Genomic DNA, 17,461 nt, shown 5'->3' on the forward strand with positions numbered 1-17,461 from the left:
GCTGGGTCCTCCTCAGAGACCTCCAATACTCGCAGGAGGTGGCACAATGCTGGCAACACCACAGAGCAGGAAACAAACTTCTCTCCTCCCAGAGGATCAGTGATGTATCTTCAGTAAAACAGATTAAATTTCAGTCAGAAACAGAGAAGCCTATCACCTAGACTAAATTACTTCCACCCCCCTCCCTCCCTCCCTCCCTCCCTACACACACACACACACACACACACACACACACACACACACACACACACACACACACACACACACACACTTTATTAACAAAAGACTGATAAATACAGGAGTTTCATACCTGCAATGCTCCAGCACCGTTTCCAACTTTTTCAGTTTTTCCAGCTCAGCTGATGTTGGCATTGTGACGGTGGTTGCTTGTTGGGCCAGTGCAGCTCTCAGTGGTTCCTGATTTCTCAGAACACGCTTGATCATCTCTAGAGTACTATTCCATCTTGTTGACACATCCTGGGTGAGCGACTCTTTCTTGATGGAGTGTGCGATTTGTTGTTGTTCAAGTTCCACTGCATTTGCTAGGCTGTGCTTGAAATGACCAACAACTTTTCTGCATTTTGTCAATGCACTGTCAAATGGACTGTTCTGTAGAGAAACTGCAATAGCTCGATGCAGGCTGTGTGCAATGCAAGGCATATGCTCAAATGGTAGTTGCCTCGCTGCAGCAATCATGTTGCGTGCACTATCTGTGGTCAGTGTGCTGACTTTAAGTTCAATGTTCCACTGCTGGGCTACTTGCATAAAATGTTCAGCGCATGTGTCGGCAAAATGTCTGTCCTCTGTTTTCATAACAGTCAAAGCATGTGACCGAAGTTCCCAGTTTGATGTAAAATAATGTGCTGTTACCCCGAGATAGCTGTGATTACTCAGAGACGTCCAGTAGTCCCCTTTTAGGGCAACTGTTTTTGTCTGACTCAATGTCTCCTCCACCTTTGCTTTTTCATCTTGATACAGTTTTTGTATATTGGTAACCGTGGTGGCTCTCGAAGGTAATTCATACGTGCTGTCGCTTGATGCAATGCGAATTACGTCAAGTAGTCCTTCATCCTCCACAATGTTAATCGGTCTGCAAGCTGTAGCTACCCATTTAGTAATGGCTGTTGAAAGCTTACACGATGTAGAATTGTCCAGGCGTCTCTGCTGAAAACTTTCCAGCGTGGTTTGCTTTCGGCGAGGAGGAGGGCTCTCTGCATCAGCTGTATGTTTCGCTAGCAGGTGCTATTTGAGACTTGAAGTACTACGATGATAGCTCGGTTCACATCGACAGTAAACACAAATGACTTTTGTCTTATCAGTTATACCATCTGGTAGAGTTTTAAATGGAAACTTTCCATTCAAAAGACCATTTTTGCGTTCCATGCTCTACCTAGCATCCGCCGACTGAGCATTAACGTTCTTGTTTATGTAGGCTATGGAACGCCAGGAGGGCAAAAAGGAAAGTACGGAAACCTGTGCGTTAATCGCACGTTAATTAAATTAACGCTGTTAAAAGGAGCTTTGCATTAATGCATTAAAAACGCGTTTATTTTGACAGCCCTAGTATATATATATATATATATATATATATATATATATATATATATATATATGTATATATTCACACACATCTATGTAATGCATGCAAGTCTAGTAATTTCCTTTTCTTCCAGTCACTTATTCTTAGTTTTAAACCAACCTGCATATTTGCCATCTCCAGGATCATCCTGAGACATGCATTCCCTATCTGTTGATGTAGCATACAAACAGCATCAATTAATTTTTAATGATTATTTTTATGAAAATATACTTCATCAGTAAATTGTACATTTGTTAAGCACCATTGCATCAATGTCTCTCTGAAGTCCAAGGGTGAAGATGTCAGTTCTGGAAAGGCAAGTTGGTCCGTCTTTGATGATGAGCTCACTTCCAGGTCTTGTCACATCCAGGACATAATTGATCTAGGGTAACGAGAATAAAAAAAGAACTATTTATCCAACAGTTAACAATAATGACAGTATGCAGAAATATCTGTTTACCAGCTGCTCCTGCAGTGGATGATGACCCTTTATAGTCCATGAGGTTCTGCAGGGCTTTAGAAATGAAATGGCTGTTATAGAGCTCCGGACCCCACGTGACTCTCAGTTTGTAGACGCCATATTGGCAGGTAAAAGAAGCTAAACAAACACGGATCTTACATGAACGTGAACGGGATCGGCTTGGATTTTACTTCGTCGGAGTTTACTTCACACTTTAAAACCGAAGAAATCGATTTATATAGTCAGAAATTAAATAGACTAAACATCTCCGACCCTTACCGTGCCCCTGGGATACTTTTTAAAAACGCCAGAAGCTGTCGGAGCGGACTTCTTACCGGACCTGGCCGGGGAACTCCTTGGGATTTACCCGGAGGAGCTGGCTCAGGCGGCTGGGGAGAGGGAAGTCTGGGCCTCTCGACGCTACTGCCCCCGCAACCCGACTCCGGATACGTGGATGAAAATGGATGGACAAATAACAAATTTACACATAAGTAGTTTAAATAGAGTGCTGTGCTGTTTGAATGTATAAACTGAATGCCAAGAGAAATCACTAGTAACTGGTGCTGTAAACTTGTTTTGTCAAAAAGCCTACACCTTTGTGCTTGGGTTAGGGTTGGACTCTGTTAGTTGACCTTTGTCCTGTTGTACATAAACCAGGTGCTGCTGTCCTGCTTCGCTAGCTTAGCCTAACCCACTGGACCCATCTCCCACTGACCGCTCCGCGTTTAAAGCTGTGTATCCACACACAGACGCACGACAACGCTGCATGTGTGTGTTTTGGTTTGTGATTGGGTTGGGTATAAATCTGATCGTGAGCACGTGTGTGTGGATGGACACACACACACACACACACACACACACACACACACACACACACACACACACACACACACACACACCAATTGTATAAACTTGCTGATGCGGACTCCTGCCAGCACTGGCTTTGTTTTTTTTAGCTTATGGAGTGTGAGATCAGCGATGTGTCTGAAGTGGTTTATCTTTTATGTGTGTGTGTGTGTGTGTGTGTGTGTGTGTGTGTGTGTGTGTGTGTGTGTGTGTTTGTGTGTGTGTGTGTGTGTGTGTGTGTGTGTGTGTGTGTATCTGTGTGTGTGTGTGTGTGTGTGTGTGTGTGTGCTCCATTTATAAGTAAACCAAATATCATTTTCACTATGCAGTCATTCAAAGCATGCCAGAGAGAGAGCTTCCTGTACATACACAGAAACACACCACCTTCAGTTAGAGAGGGACGCAGCAGCAGCAACGTCGTGAATGAGCTGACAGATATTTAAGGATTGTATTGGGGGTGGGGGGGGGTGTCAGTGCTGTAAACTATATCAGTTGCATGTTATTGTCACCGCTGTAACTGCCGTTGTTTTTGTTTTGTTCCAAGACGATGCCCTGTTGGGGCGGGGATGCACAAAACTTTATCTTATTTATGATTTTTACATATCTAGTATGTTTTTTTTATTTGTTTTTATATTTGAAAAAAATGTTGAACTATATTTTGTATTTTAGAAAAACACACTGTCAGTTCTTTACAACATACTGTTTCACTTTGGCCCCATCACATGATGATGATGATGATGAAGAGGAGGAGGAGGAGGAGGAGGAGGAGGAAGAGGAGGAGGAGCTGTACCTTTATTAGCTAACAGTGTTTGTTTGTTTCTGTTAGAGGAGCTGTTTGTTGGTCCCGTTTCCCTCCTTATGTGTCATCATTTCTCCAGTGCATTTAACACAATCCAGCCTGATGTACTTTGCCAGAAACTCCAGAAGACACAGGTGGGGGCCTCAACTATCGCCTGGATTAAAGACTACCTGACAAACAGACCACAGTTTGTGAGGCTGAAGAACTGCACATCAAACCAGGCGATCTGTAACATTGGAGCACCACAGGGGACTGTACTCTCACCATTCCTTTTCAACCTGTACACCTCAGACTTCCAGTACAAATCAGAGACCTGTCATCTACAGAAATACTCAGATGACTCTGCAGTTGTCGGGTGTATCAGAGATGGACAGGAAGCTGAGTACAGAGAGCTGGTGGAGCGCTTTGTGGCATGGTGTGGAAACAATCATCTGACCTTGAACGTGAACAAAACAAAGGAGATGATTTTAGACTTCAGAAGAAACAGGGTGGAGTCAAACACTGTTTCCATCATGGGAGAAGAAGTGGAGGTGGTTGAGGAATACAAATACCTTGGAGTTCACCTGGACAACAGACTGGACTGGAGCGAAGCTGTTTACAAGAAGGGACACAGCAGACTGCACTTCTTGAGGATGCTTAGGTCCTTCAATGTCTGTAGCAAGATGCTGCAGATCTACAAGTCTGTTGTTGAGAGTGTAATCTCTTCAGCCATCGTCTGTTGGGGTAGTTGCATCAGAAGCAGGGACCTGAAAAGGCTCGACAGCCTAATAAAAAAGGCTGGTTCTGTTCTGGGGATGACTGTGGAACCACTGGAGGAGATCATGCAAAGAAGGATTCTCCAGAGAATCAAGAAAATGATGGACAACCCTGAGCATTCTCTTCACAAGACTGTCCGACAACGGAAGAGTGTCTTCAGTCAGAGGCTTCTTCAGTTTGGCTGCAACACTGACCACTACTGGAGATCCTTCCTGCCAACAGCCATTGTAATATACAACAACTCTTTGATGACTTGATTATTATTATTATTATTCTGAGCTACTACAGCAATCAATTTCCCCCTGGGATTAATAAAGTATTTTTGAATTGAACTGAATTGAATTGAATACGTGTGCTGTGTGTGGCAATCTTGTCCACCCATAGGCTTTTATTCATGATGATTATTATAATTAGCCTTTTTTGTGTTATTTTATGGTTTGTTTATCATAATGATTACAGATTTGTTTTTATTATTCAGGGCAATGTTGACACCAAATTGAACAAAGACATAACGATCACACACTCTTGTATGTTTGTTAGCGATTTAGATGGAGGGATGGTTTAATTTCTCCACCTGTAATCAAACAGCTGCATAAGGATGACCTCTGACCTGAAAGACTAATAGTATTTTTTAATTATTGTTATATTTTATTTTCCTTTGATGATCAACACTCTGGTTGATTTATTTTCCTTGTTACCCCACACGGGTCATAAACTGTGTGCTGGTATTATATTTTCCCTTCACCTCCATTTGTTTTTATTTTCTTACATATATTTTTAAAGTCTGTCGTGTTTTGTCTGATGCTGTAGTCATGAGCTTCTGGACAAATACCAGAGTGTTAATTTTATTTCTGATTTTGTTTTTTATTGCTGAGACTGTGGTGACTCATGTTGCACTCGTGATGGTTTTCTGTTATGTTTTGTACTGTCGATTATTGTGCGGAGAGAATACTTCCTGTTTTCTTAAAGTCACAGCTGTTATTTTATCAATCACACATCAGTGACACAAGAAAACGATTTAACAGTGTATTTTCCTCACTCATATTTATTTATATGTCCTGTGTGTGTGTGTGTGTGTGTGTGTGTGTGTGTGTGTGTGTGTGTGTGTGTGTGTGTGTGTGTGTGTGTGTGTGTGTGTGTTGAGACTGTTGGAAAAGGAGGAGACTTTCTTTGGCATTTTATTTTTGTCTACAGAAGGTTTATTATATTGAATCATCCAACTAACTTGCAGTCTATGGAAAAATTAAAGTGCCAGAAATTGAGCACTTGATCTTTCAATTTGAGAGCAGAATTTCTTATCAAGAGACTAACATTTTAATTTGAGAATAAGATTTTATATTTTTGCTCTCTAAACGTGTAATGCTTGCACTCAAAATGTCTGCTCTCTCTTTAAAATATACTCTGTTCTCCTTCAAATCTTTGTTTCTGCACTCAGATTTAACCTTCTTACTCTGGTATTGTCTTCTCACGTGACAACTTTTTCTCTGCACGGATCAAAACTCCTCCTGCAAGTCTGCTCCCTGCTCTCACTGATTTTTTCTGCTCTCGCTCAAAACTTGGAGGCATGACCTTAGAATACTGAAGGGTACTTTTCCACAATGTTTGTACTCCCTTCTCTTTTCAGGTGTTCTTTTCCTTGTCCTTGTTTTAAGGGGAATTAAGCAGTTTTGGCTTGCTTTTAGCACCCCCTAGTGTCCGTTTGTAGAACCCAAAAGCTAAAATCTCCTCGCTGTGCTTTCGTTTTTTAAACGCCATAATCTAACAGCTGAAATTTCTCCCCAGATTTTCTTAGTGTCTACTGGAGTGATTCATCACAAAATTAAACAAATCAGCCGCAGGGGGTAATAGGGGCTGGGTGACCTTTCAGTAACCCGTAAAGGGTCATTTTTAGGGCTGCAACTAACGATTATTTTCATAATCGATTAATCTGTCGATTATTTTTTCGATTAATCGATTAATCGGTTTGTTATTGTTTAGCTATTTAACCTATACAAGTGATGGATGCATTTCAGTTAAGAACAAAAAAACATAAGAGAATTGTGCAGTTGACTGCAATCTATTTTATTGCACATGAACACAGTCAGCAGTATAAAATGAGCTAAACAGTGCAAAATATCAGTCCAGAATAATTTTTAGCATTAGCTGGAAGCCTGCTCCTTCCACCATGGATAGTGGCCTCATGTCTTTTACCAGCATGTTTAGAATAGAGTTTGTAAGTGGTATGAATTGCTGGGGGGTGAGTGTCTTCTTCCCCATGCAGTTGTCCATCGTTGCTTGTTTTTTTCTGCATAAGAAACACAAATAGACTGAAATAAGTACACATATAAAATAAAGCAGCACACACACTACAACACTAAATCAATATTATATTATTTGAATTAATTAACAATATACAGTGATCATTTATTTTGAGGGTTACGTTCTACAAAATAGCCCGCAACAGGAGATATTCAGAAAAAAAGTAAAACATTTTTACTATTAAAAAGCTCTAAGTAAGAAGCTCATGAGGTTTTTACTTTGAGTCGGGAGTGTTTAAATTAGCCAGAGAAATGTGAAAAATGTTTATTTTGTGTAATACTGTTTAAGAAACATGATAAAAATGTGTTGTGAGGCGTTTTACAGCGTTAGATAGTAAAACAGCCTTTTAATAGTAAAAAAATGACTTTTTCTGAATTTCTCCTGTATTTAAAAATTGAAAGTGTACAACTATGCCGCGTTATATTCACCTGGACACAGCTTGTCTGTATATTTTTCTCCGCGGAGTTGTCCTTTTTTGAATGAGGAACATAGTTATGGGTTTGTGCCGTTTTTCTCTTAACGAGAACATTCTTATAAACAGACGTGCTAAATTTGGCAAGCGCATGATACACAACACGGAGGAGATTCACGATTGCATCTAGTCAATCAGAAGTAGAACACCGCAGACTGACGCGGCAAAAAAACATGTTTAACATCCACTATAACGAACTCAGCTAAAACACTAAGTCCAGCTTGTTTATTTTCTGTTACTTACCGGGCTGGCTCTTCCAAATGACGGCTCACTTGACCGCGGTGCTCTTCCTCTGCTGCATCAGCCCCCACATGCTTTCGTCTCAAATGTGCTCCCATACTCGTGAGGTTTTTGTCCGGGGTTTCTCTTCAGTTTTGTCGCTTCTATTTTTCTTCCGTATTTCCTCTTGTTCCGCCATTTTCTCACAGCAAGATGAGCGTCAGTAACGTGATACGTCATGAAAACCGAGGGCACCCATTGGCTCATTTCTTCTTCTACGGCTCCACTGGTAGATCAGTGGCTCATTACTGCCACACACTGGCGGCAAATTTAACAGCTTGTAACCGATGTCAGATTGTGGTAAAAAATAGACTTTATGCGGTAAAATATGATTATTAAACAACTAATCGATGACTAAAAAAGTTGTTAACTATTTTAATAATCGATTATAATCGATTAAATCGATTAGTTGTTTCAGCTTAGCACATACCAACTCAAGAAAGTGATTTAAAAATATGAAGAAGTAGCAAAGTATCCCACTTTTCCTTGTTTATCTAATAGATCCTCTTAACCAGCCCTAGTTCCTCCAATGCTTTGTCTCCCAGAAGTGACTCATGTCCACCAAGCACAATCGTGATCATGTTTGCCTTTCGTAGCGCATTTCAGTCTTTATCCTCCGTTTGTGTTAATGGGCTGATTATTATATGCCCTCAGTGGAGTGACTTTCTCCGTAATAATGTCAGGTTTTTGCTCCTGTTGTAAATATTATCACAATTCCATTGACTCCATTTGTCCTCTATGTTTCATGTGACAACGGTCTCATCTATTTGCACCACTTTAATAAAGAACGAGTCACTTAAATGATCATTGTCATCTTTATCTTCACACACTGCATGCACTTCTTGTCTTTTCTTTTTAGCATAATGATTCCTTCTTTTAATTTCACACATTGTTTCCCAAAGGCAGGACATTGTCTTTGTTTTTCTCTACATCTTTTTGCAGTTTATGAATTCCTTTTCAGTATTTTTTTCCTCTGCAGTCTTTTGTTTTAAAAAATCCTTGGCTTTCATTTAAACACCATTACATTCACTGATTCAAGCTCTTGATGCACTGATTCCTGTGCAGGCTGACTAAAAGTCAGTACATGTTGTCTTGCTAATTCACTGGCTTGACTTATTTTTATGGCACCATTCAACGTTAGTTCAGTAGAGAGGGACAAAAAATGTGCATTTTTAGCTTTAAAACTGTGTGGAATGGCTACTTTTGTCCTGCATATGTATTTTGTTCTTTTTTCTTGTTTGGTCTTGTCGCTCTAAAAAGGAAGCTATGGTTTGAGGTGGAAATGAAAAATTGTGTCGTCAGCATTAAGTTTTAAGAAGTGCGCATGCGCAAATCACGCTCAACCTAATAAAAGTACTTTGCTCAAAATGAAAAAATTCACTTTGGACTACTGCTGTCAATTATTGAGTAATGTAAAATAAACTATTTACCCATAGGCATAAATTAGTTTAAAATATCAAATATTTTTAATGGTTTTTAAAAATAACACATTGAATGAATGACGTGCATGTTTACTTTTTTACAGTGCAGTTACAAAGTCTACTGCCATTACTGTGTGACTTAAATACAACCACGGCTTATCAGAGGTTGAATGGAGCCTTTATAAATTTGGTCCCAATTTACCCGTTAAGAACATCAGAACGTCTAACAGCATTTTAATACAGATCAAAACCAATCACCTTTGAAGATGCATTTCTGAACACCCTGAGCGCTAACACAAAAACTCATTGTTAGAACCATCAAACTAAGATTATAGTTTTATAAAGTGCTTAAATTATGATGTTATTTATTTTCTTTTATTAAAATTGCAACAGTCAAATCAAGTTTAATGTCATTCTTAAACTAATTTAAAATGTCATATCAGTGATCTCCGTTACGGTTCAAGAATTTTCAGGGGTCTGATGGTTTGGGGAGCCCTGTGGAGCGGCTTTTTTCGCCAATCCCTCAGACTGGCTCTGAATTCAACCAACCATCTTTCAATCCCGCACATTGGAGCACATTTGGATCGAATGTTTGAACTTTCCAGATGTGGAGTTTACATGTGTTTCCTCTTTTTGTTGTGAGTATGTCAAATAGCTGACATGGTTTGGGGAATGTGTTTAACCCAAGACATGCAGAATCACACACTCACAGATCTTATGGTTAAAAAAAATCTTTATTTTAAAACGGAAACTGAAGGTGCACTGGAAAAGCCCAGTGGAGATTGAGAACGGGAGCGCAGTGTCTGAGGAGTGGAGCAGATACAGGTGAGTCCAGGAAGGTAAGTCTAAACTTGGTGGGTGCAGAGAATAGACTTACTGGGATTAGGGGAGTGTAGGAATGAGGGAGGGTAAGTTGGGTGCCAGGGTGAATCCAAGTGGGGTGTCCAGGAGAGGGAGCGAGAGGAGAACAGGAGAGCGGGCTGGCCGGGAGGAATGGAGAACGGTGAGAGCTACGTTCGGAAATCTTATGGGGCACAGGTGAGTAATCCTGAGGAGTCACAGAAATCCAAAGACGTAATCCAGAGGAGTCGCAGAAAACCAGAGATGTAATCCAGAGAAGTCACAGAAGTCCAAAAATGTTCCAAAAGCAGGTAACGGGTAAGCACAGGGAAAAGATCTAAAGGTTCACAAAAAAATCCTAGAAACACTAGAGCACAAATCCAAGAGTCGCAAGAGGGAAGGAAACTACCAACCTGTGGGAATCATCCAGCATCGAGGAGTGTTCTCCATCCTCCTTTTGTAGCCAGACCAGCTGATTGCAAATCAGCTGCAGCTGGAGCCTCCCTCTCCTGAAACACACAACTCAAAGATGGAAAAAGGAGAGGAGTACTCACCCCGGCACATGACAATAGCTCCTATTCTACACTCAACAAATATATAAATGCAACACCTTTGTTTCTGCTCCGATTTTTCATGAGATGGACTTAAAGATCTAAAATTCATTCCAGATAAACAATATTACCATTTCTCTCAAACATTTTTCACAAATCAGTCTAAATGTGTGTCTGTGAGATCTTCTGCTTTGCTGAGATAATCCATCCCACCTCACAGGTGTGCCACATCAAGATGCTGATCCAACATCATGAGTAGTGCACAGATGTACCTTATACTTGTAACGGGGTGACTCGAGCTGGGCAAGAGTTTGGATGTGGCGTGGCTTTTAACCCAAGCGCGGAGTGACTGACGCCGGGTTGAATGGACACGCTGTTTAATCTGGGAGCCGGGTACGCAGCTGTATTGTGACACAGCTGAAACCGGCGACTCCTGGTCTGAAGCTGATCTGTACGAACAGGCAGGATTCGGAGATCTGGCTGGTCTGATCTGAACAGGCTTCGTGATCTGAGCTGATCTGGTTACTCTAGGTTAAGTTCGGTGAGAACGATGACTGAGTGAGCCGGCGTTGTGCGGCACTTCCTTATATAGGTTTGGCAGGTGACGTGAAACGGAAAACCTGGCGCTAGGGATGTTGGGTATGTTATGATTCGCCCCTTTTTGTGCTTGTGTTTAACTTTTTCTCTGTTGTTTTTGTTCAGGTCAGCTGCAGCTCCTCTCAGGAATCCTCCCTTTCCCTGTGAGCCTCCTGGAGTGCTGCAGCTGAACCACATCATCTTGATTGCCCCTCACCCTATTTCAGGCCACTGCTGCCAGTCATCAGTGTGGAGTTGTCTTTGCTGAGTTGTACATGTATGGATTGAGTTTGGTTTTGGTTTTTGGTTCCCACAGTCAGTGGAGGAAGTTTTGTTTATTAAATCTTTTTGAACTCTGGATAAAGGATCTTTATTCCTGCAAATGGGTTACTGCAGAGGCAAACCGTGACATTACAACTCCACCAAGATGTCTGACCCAGCAGGAAGAACCCAGAGACAAGACCCTTCCTTACCTGCCTCTGGTGAGGGTGCTGCAGGAGAAGCCAGCCTTCCTGTTCTGACCCAGGAGCTCCGCAGCTGCATGTCAGGGTTGCAGCAGTTGCATGGACGTGTAGCCAGACTGGAGCAAGCGCCTGCTCCCCCTCGACAGGTTCGTTTGGGTCGTCCTGAAACTTTTTCTGGTACCGCAGAGGATTGTCGACCATTCCTCACCTCCTGCCGGCTCCATTTTGACTTTAATCCAAGCGAATTCCCCTCGGAGCAGAGCAAGGTGGCTTTTGCCTTGAGTTTCCTGACGGGCAGAGCCAAGAGGTGGGGGCTGGCTGAGTGGGATCGTGGAGCGGAGGTGGTTCGTTCCTTCCGGGCCTTTTCCACTCAACTCCTCGTGGTGTTTGATCCCTCAACACCGCACCGCGCGGCTGCTTCTGAGCTGCTCCGGCTCAAACAAGGAGACGACAGCGTGGCGTCCTATGCAGTACAGTTCCGGACGCTGGCGGCAAGCTCCCGCTGGCCTGATGATGCACTGGTCGACGTCTTCCTTCAGGGGCTCTCCAGCGAGCTCAAGGACGAGCTAGCCGCGAGGGAGGTTCCTGAGGAGCTGGAGGATCTTATCGATCTGGCTGTACGCATCGATCGGCGGAGGATGGAGCGCCTTCATGATGAGCTCCGCCCACTGACTTCTTCACCTCGTCCTCACCCGATTTCTGTGAGTGTTTCTCACCTGGGCAGTGACGCCCCGCCCTCGGAGCCCATGCAGCTAGCGGGTCGGGTGTCATCCTTTTCTCCGCCCTCACGACCGCCCACCAGTGTGCGGTTGACATATGGGACGAAACACGGTGAATATGACACCCTTATTGACTCCGGCTCTGATGGGGATCTGATGTCCCAGGCAGTGGTAAGCGAACTTTTGATTCCAGTCGAGGAGGTGTTTCCTGCATTGTCCATCCATGCTGTAAACGGTTCCCTTATCCACAAGGTGACTGCACGCACTGTTCCTGTCACTGTGACGGTCTCTGGGAACCACACAGAGCGGATGTGTTTTTTTGTGGTTGACTCTTTAGTGCCTCCTGTGATCCTGGGTTACCCCTGGCTAAGCAAACACTGTCCCCATATTGACTGGGTTTCTGGCCGCGTGTTGACGTGGAGTCCTTTTTGTTTATTGAACTGTTTGTCTGCTGCTCCTGTTCGCCCTGTTTCTAGCCAGCCTCCCTTGGAACCACCTGACATCAGTAATGTTCCCCCCGAATATACAGACTTGGCTGCGGTGTTCAGTAAGGTTCGTGCTAAGAACCTGCCCCCTCACCGTCCTTACGACTGTGCTGTGGACCTCCTTCCTGGTGCTCAACCTCCTAAAGGCCGTCTCTATCCTCTGTCCATCCCTGAGACAACAGCCATGGAGGAATACATTCAGGAGGGCTTACAGGCAGGCATTATTCGGCCATCCTCATCACCTGCGGGGGCAGGGTTTTTCTTTGTGGGCAAGAAGGATGGGGGTTTACGGCCGTGTATTGACTACAGGGGTCTGAATAGCGTCACGGTTCGTAACACTTACCCCCTGCCTCTCTTGCAGTCTGCCTTTGACCAGATTAGAGGGGCTCGGGTGTTCACTAAGCTGGATCTACGGAACGCTTATCATCTGGTGCGCATACGGGAGGGGGATGAGTGGAAAACTGCCTTCAACACCCCGTGCGGCCATTTTGAATACCTGGTGATGCCTTTTGGACTGACAAACGCACCAGCTGTGTTTCAGTGTTTTATTAATGATGTGTTGAAGGACATGATTAACAGATTTGTGTACGTCTATCTGGGTGACATTTTAATTTTCTCCCCAGACCGTAAAACACATGTGCAGCACGTCAGGGCCGTTCTGCAGCGCCTACTTGAGAACCAGCTTTTCTGTAAGGCTGAAAAGTGTGAGTTTCACACCACCAAGACTAAGTTCTTGGGGCATGTGATCACGCCTGGAGAGGTACAGATGGACAGTGACAAGGTCAAAGCGGTTCTCGAGTGGCCTACACCTACTGGTCGGAAGCAGCTTCAACGCTTCCTGGGGTTCGCCAACTTCTACAGGCGCTTCATCAGAGGTTTCAGTGGCGTGGCTGCACCCCTCCACAGACTCACCTCGGCTAAGGTACGTTTTGTCTGGGACACTGCTGCCGACATGGCCTTTGCCGAGCTCAAAAGACGGTTCTCTGCGGCCCCTATCCTGACCCAGCCTGACACCTCCAAGCAATTCATTGTGGAGGTTGATGCGTCTGAGTCAGGGGTGGGTGCTGTGCTGTCACAGAGAGCGTCTGATAATAAAGTACATCCCTGCGCGTATTTCTCCTGCAAGCTCACTCCTGCAGAGAGAAATTACGACATAGGGAACAGAGAGTTGCTAGCTGTTAAGCTAGCACTCGAAGAATGGCGCCACTGGTTGGAGGGTGCTGAGCAGCCGTTTTTGGTGTGGACCGACCATAAGAACTTGGAGTATGTACGGACTGCCAAGCGCCTTAACCCCCGCCAAGCACGGTGGGCTCTGTTTTTTGACAGGTTTAACTTCAACCTCTCCTTCCGTCCGGGCAGTAAGAACATTAAACCTGATGCCCTGTCCCGCCAGTACCAGCAGGAAGGTGAGGCTTTGGAGTCAGAGTCCACGTTCATCGTGCCGCCCAACTTGGTCCTTGGGGTCTCTCGTTGGTCCTTGGAGCGCAGAATCAATGCTGCAGTCCGAGACCCCACTACCATTCCGTCTGGATGCCCCCCGCACTGTTTGTTTGTTCCCCCAGGTTTTCGCCCGGCGGTGTTGAAATGGGGGCATTCATCACGCCTGGCCTGCCATCCTGGGGTAACCAGGACTGCCTTCCTGGTAGCGCAGCGGTGCTGGTGGCCTACGGTGTCGTCTGACGTTCGAGCTTTTGTCTCCTCTTGCCCAGTGTGTGCCAGCGTCAAGTTACCCAGAACTCCTCCGGCTGGACTCCTGCAACCTCTACCTGTTCCCTCCAGACCTTGGTCCCACATTGCAATGGACTTCATCACTGGACTACCCAACTCTAAGGGTAAGACTGTGATCCTGACTGTAGTGGACAGGTTTTCAAAGATGGTGCATGCTATACCCCTGCAGAGATTGCCATCGGCTCAGCAACTGGCGGAGGTGGTGGTGCGGCATGTTTTTCGGCTGCACGGACTTCCGGAGAACATCACCTCGGATCGAGGACCCCAGTTTGTTGCAGCTTTTTGGAAGGAGTTCTGCAGACTCCTTGGAATAACGGTCAGTCTGAGCTCTGGTTTCCACCCTCAGACAAATGGTCAAGTAGAGCGCTTTAACCAGGATCTGGAGACCACCCTGCGTGCTATGTGCCTGAAGAACCCCCAGACTTGGTCCTCTCAACTCCCCTGGGCTGAGTATTCGCACAACACCCTGGTTAATTCTACTGGCTTCTCCCCCTTCCAGGCTGCCTACGGGTACCAACCACCTCTCTTCCCCCATCAGGAGAGGTCGGCTTCCACCTCCGGTCCTGCAGCATTCGTGAGGCGCTGCCGTCGTACATGGACTGAGTACCGTTCCCGACTGGTTCGGAACCAGGAACGGTTCACCTCCGTGGCTAACCGCCGGAGGTCTGCTGCTCCGGAGTACAAGGTGGGTGACAGGGTTTGGCTCTCTTCGGCTGATCTGCCACTGAAGGGGGGTGCCAGGAAGATGCAGCCCCGATTCATCGGACCCTTCCCCATCACCAAGGTCATCAACCCAGTAATAATAATAATAATAATAATACATTTTATTTCAAAGCGCCTTTCAGGACACCCAAGGTCACTTTACACAAAACACGTAATAAAATACAATAAAACAATAATAAAACCCAAAGAAGAAAAAACAGAGAGAAACATTTCAATAAAATCAGAGGTTGTAGGCAGATTTAAACATGTGTGTTTTGAGTTTTGATTGGAAAAGGGTAAAACTGTCGATGTTCCTGATGTCTGGGGGAAGTGAGTTCCAGAGTCGAGGAGCAGAGCGGCTGAAAGCTCTGCTCCCCATGGTAGCGAGACGGGCAGAAGGAACCGCAAGATGGATGGAAGAAGAAGATCTGAGTGAACGGGACGGGGTGTGAATACTTATAAGGTCTGAGATATATGGAGGAGAGAGGTTGTGGATTGCTTTGAATGTATGGAGGAGAATTTTGAAGATGGGCCTGAATTTAACTGGGAGCCAGTGGAGCTGCTGGAGAACCGGCGTGATGTGGTGAAAGGAAGGGGTTCTGGTGATAATACGGGCTGCTGAATTCTGGACCAGTTGCAGTTTATGAAGGAGTTTGTTGGGGAGACCATAAAGAAGTGAATTGCAATAGTCGAGACGGGAGGTGACGAGGCTGTGGACGAGAATGGCGGCAGTGTGAGGGGTCAGTGAGGGACGAAGACGGTTTATGGAACGTAGATGGAAGTATGCTGACCGAATTAAGTTATTAATGTGAGCCTGAAAAGAAAGGGAGCTGTCGAGAATGACACCCAGACTCTTGACATGAGGTGAGGGGGAGACTGTGGCACTGTCAATAGTTAAAGAAAAGCTGTCAGATGTTGAGAGGGTGGAGTTAGTGCCAACTAGAAGAAGTTCAGTTTTATTGCCGTTGAGTTTGAGGAAATTAGAGGTGAACCATGATTTGATTTCAGAGAGGCAGAGTGTAAGGGAGGATGGTGGGAGAGTTGAGTTGGGCTTACTGGAAATGTAGAGCTGGGTGTCATCTGCAAAGCAGTGAAACTGGATATTGAATTTGCGGAAGATTTTGCCGATAGGGAGGAGATATACTATGAAGAGGAGGGGCCCCAGGACAGAGCCCTGGGGCACACCTGACTTGACTGGGGAGGGTTCTGAGGTAAAGGATTTTAACTGGATGAACTGAGTGCGGCCAGTAAGGTAAGATTGAAACCAGCGGAGGGGGGTGTGAGTGATGCCTAAGGAAGAGAGTCTATTGAGGAGGATGGGATGAGAAATGGTGTCAAAGGCCGCACTCAGATCGAGGAGAATAAGAATAGAGATTAAACCAGAATCAGCAGCAATGAGTAGGTCGTTAGTGATCTTGATGAGAGCTGTTTCTGTGCTGTGGTGGGGACGGAAGCCAGACTGAAACTGTTCATAAAGGTTATTGCGGGTGAGATGTGAATGGAGCTGGACAGTGGACAGTAGCCGTCAGGTTGGAGCTCCCTCGGGCACTGAGAGTCCACCCTGTGTTCCATGTGAGCAAGCTGAAGCCTGAGAGACTCTGTCCCCTGCAGACGCCACCTGCGGTCCCTCCAGCTCCCCGCATTGTGGATGGCGGACCTGTCTACAGCGTGAATAAGCTCTTGGCCTCGAGGAGAGTGGGCAGGGGTGTCCAATACCTCGTGGACTGGGTGGGTTATGGCCCGGCGGACAGGCAATGGGTCCCAGAACGCCACATCCTCAGCCGTGATCTGATCGATCAGTTTCACCGGGAACACCCCACCCAGCCGAGACGTCCGTCTGGGAGCCGGACTTTGTGAGGGGGGTTATGTTATGATTCGCCCCTTTTTGTGCTTGTGTTTAACTTTTTCTCTGTTGTTTTTGTTCAGGTCAGCTGCAGCTCCTCTCAGGAATCCTCCCTTTCCCTGTGAGCCTCCTGGAGTGCTGCAGCTGAACCACATCATCTTGATTGCCCCTCACCCTATTTCAGGCCACTGCTGCCAGTCATCAGTGTGGAGTTGTCTTTGCTGAGTTGTACATGTATGGATTGAGTTTGGTTTTGGTTTTTGGTTCCCACAGTCAGTGGAGGAAGTTTTGTTTATTAAATCTTTTTGAACTCTGGATAAAGGATCTTTATTCCTGCAAATGGGTTACTGCAGAGGCAAACCGTGACAGGGTAATGGAGTCTGAGCGGCTCTGCGGTGCCTCCCTAGAGGAGGTTGACGGCTGATCGGGAGGTTGTGTGACAGGACCCCCCACCCGAGGGACGGCCCCAGAAGTCCCAGAGCGGCGAGCCCAGAAGTCCGTTATGAGAGAGGGGTCCAAGATGACCCTCGACGGTTCCCATGAACGCTCCTCCGGTCCGTAATCCGCCCAGTCCACCAGGTATTGCCATCCCCTGCCACGGCGACGGGCATCCAGCAGGCAGCGCACAGCATAAACACCATCA

General features: G+C 45.3%; 1 long non-coding RNA gene across 1 annotated transcript; it reads right to left on the reverse strand.

Moving 5' to 3' along the window:
• Nucleotides 1-6,483: 6,483 nt before the first annotated feature.
• On the reverse strand, nucleotides 6,484-7,624 carry LOC139069735 (uncharacterized). The gene is made up of 2 exons (XR_011520425.1): nucleotides 7,454-7,624; nucleotides 6,484-6,724 (listed from the first exon to the last, which is right to left on the reverse strand). It is a non-coding gene; the product is annotated as an uncharacterized lncRNA (long non-coding RNA).
• Nucleotides 7,625-17,461: the final 9,837 nt, after the last annotated feature.

The sequence above is a fragment of the Nothobranchius furzeri genome, chromosome 4 (assembly GCF_043380555.1).
Source record: "Nothobranchius furzeri strain GRZ-AD chromosome 4, NfurGRZ-RIMD1, whole genome shotgun sequence".
NCBI lineage: Eukaryota > Metazoa > Chordata > Actinopteri > Cyprinodontiformes > Nothobranchiidae > Nothobranchius > Nothobranchius furzeri.